Here is a 2,337-nt window from a genome sequence, read left to right on the forward strand (position 1 = left end):
ATGCACCCCACCCCCACCCCCAGGCCCTCTCCCTGGCCTCCCAGCCCCTGGCTCAGAGTCCTCTGGAGGGAAGCCAGCCCCAGCGCAGGGGTCGCCATGGTTGGGCGTTCTTTCCGAGCGGCAAGGGGGCCATGAGAGCTGGTGGTGAACCTGCGCGTGTGGTGTCCCTTCCGCACGGGCTCTGCTGGGCAGACAGCAGGTCTGGCTGTGCCTCCCTTGGAAGCCACATTCTTTCCCAGATCTCGCCCCACACCCACATCCACCACCCAAGCGACGCACAGCCGGACAGGGCACCAGTGAGTCAGCCATTCCCGCCACGTGAGGAAGGAGCGGCTGCATGAAAAGAAAGCTGAGATCTGGGACACCGTCTGATCAGACTTGTCAACAGCCGGGTGCCCACGTGCACACACCCCCGCCCGAGGCCCAGCCAGCCCAGCCCTCAGCCTGGAGGCTCCCGGGGGCAATGAGGGGAATGAAAGGGTCGGAGACACGGTGCCACCCTTGGCCCTGGACCACGTGGCTTGCAAGCTGTGGTCGCTCATCCAAGCGAGGCTTTCAAACACCACCTTTGTCTTCTGGACTCTAAGTCTCTGGACCAGGGACATACCCCCAGGAGGCATGACTAGCACCGTCTTGCTTTAGACTCCGAGAGCAGAGCTGGACTTCCCAGGGGGCCCGCAGCCTGGACAGATTAGCAAAGCGGGGGTGGGGTGGGGTGGGGGGAGGTCCGTGTTGGGTGAAGAGTCGGTCCCACTAATGCTCCACAGACTTTGTAAACCAGGAAACATTCTAAGCGTAACCTAGTGCATCTGCAGAGCAGTGCATGCCCACATGGAACTGTCCTTCCCATCCTGACTGGACACGTCTAACACATGTCGATCTGTGTGGATCTGTGCGCATATAGCACGCATGCACACGTGTGTGTAAGATGCAGGCGTGTGCTCACGGGGGCTTAGCCCTTGCCCGGAGACCTCGTTGAACCCGTCATCTCCGCTTCCCATGGCCAGTGGACAGTGACCTGCTGCTCTCTGCCTCCGGGCAGGTGGCGAATCAATAACCGTCCCCATCACAGAGTCGGAATGCCAGGCCCACAGGGGTTATTCCCTACATAAGAGCAAGCAACATTTCCATTTGGACCAACACTCCAAACCTCCTCATTACATGTTAAACAGATTTCACGCACAGAGGTCACGCGAGCCCTGGGCTGGGGGTGTGCTTTCTGGCCTGACCCCTTCCCACAGCCAGGCGCGTGGCCGGCAGGGGCACCTCCAGGGCCTGCGGGCTTGCCCCATGGGTGCCTGCCCTCCCCCTTCCTTGTTCTCATCTGATGGTGAAAAACGCTGAAGAAGTGTGAGAAGCCATTAATGGCCTGTGCCTTTCCCTTTAATTTATTATTTAAGAGCAACTCACACCCACAGCTTATCAATAGGCAGAAGATGAGGTAGAGGTTAAGTATTTAGCGAGCACCCCGGGTTGGGTAAGTGCTGACGGGGTGGACTGCCGGGTTAGGGAAGGTCCTAGCCGGCACTTCTGTGGAGGCCGAGTTTCAAGTTCTGACAGTTGAAATAATTTCATTAACGGCTTCTTTGCTTTCAAGAGTCCTCCTGACTTTCTGATTCCGAACTGAGAGCAGAACCAGGAAGCGCAGGGTGAGAAGCCAGCAGCAGAGCTACCACAGCGAGGTCTGCAGCCCCTGGGAGGGGACCCGCCCCGAGTGCTCCCCGCGGGCGTGTGGCAGCCATTGGCCCGAGATTCAGGCCTCTGGCGAGTCACCCTTTGCTGAGTGGACCCCGATTCACTGCAGGCTCTGACCATTATTATTATTATTATTATTATTATTACTAATAGCTTAAAAGAATGAATCACCACTTTTCTGACTCCCACGTGCACGCGGCTGAGACACCGGCCAGAAGCGCAGCGAGGGCAGGACTGACAGCAGCTCTGAGTGTCCGGATAAAGTGTGTCCTGATGCTCAGGTCTGGATCCTCTCACCTCCCTCCTCATCCCTCGTCGGTTCCTTCTTTAAGAAAGTGATTCTAGCCCGAGCCGGGTTGGCTCAATGGATAGAGGGTCGGCCTGTGGACTGAAGGGTCCCCGGTTCAATGCCCGGGTTGTGGGCTCGATCCCCAGTGGGGGGCGTGCAGGAGGCAGCCAATCAATGATTCTCTCTCATCACTGATGTTTCTATCTCTCTCTCCCTCTCTCTTCCTCTCTGAAATCATAAAAATATATATTAAAAAAGAAAGAAAGTTGCTGTACCTACGGAGTGGGGAACATCCGGCCTGAGGGCCATATAAGGCTGCAAACTCATTGGGTGAGTGAATTCCATGTTTGAGA

The 2,337-nt window shown here is 56.9% G+C and overlaps 1 protein-coding gene across 1 annotated transcript in view; it reads right to left on the reverse strand.

Annotated features, from left to right (window-relative positions):
- Positions 1-2,337, reverse strand: part of LOC102774633 (kinesin-like protein KIF26B) — a 70,056-nt gene that overhangs the window by 35,999 nt on the left and 31,720 nt on the right. The gene's annotated exons all lie outside the window — the stretch shown is intronic.

The sequence above is a fragment of the Myotis davidii genome, unplaced genomic scaffold (genome assembly GCF_000327345.1).
Source record: "Myotis davidii unplaced genomic scaffold, ASM32734v1 scaffold333, whole genome shotgun sequence".
NCBI classification, from domain to species: Eukaryota; Metazoa; Chordata; class Mammalia; order Chiroptera; family Vespertilionidae; genus Myotis; species Myotis davidii.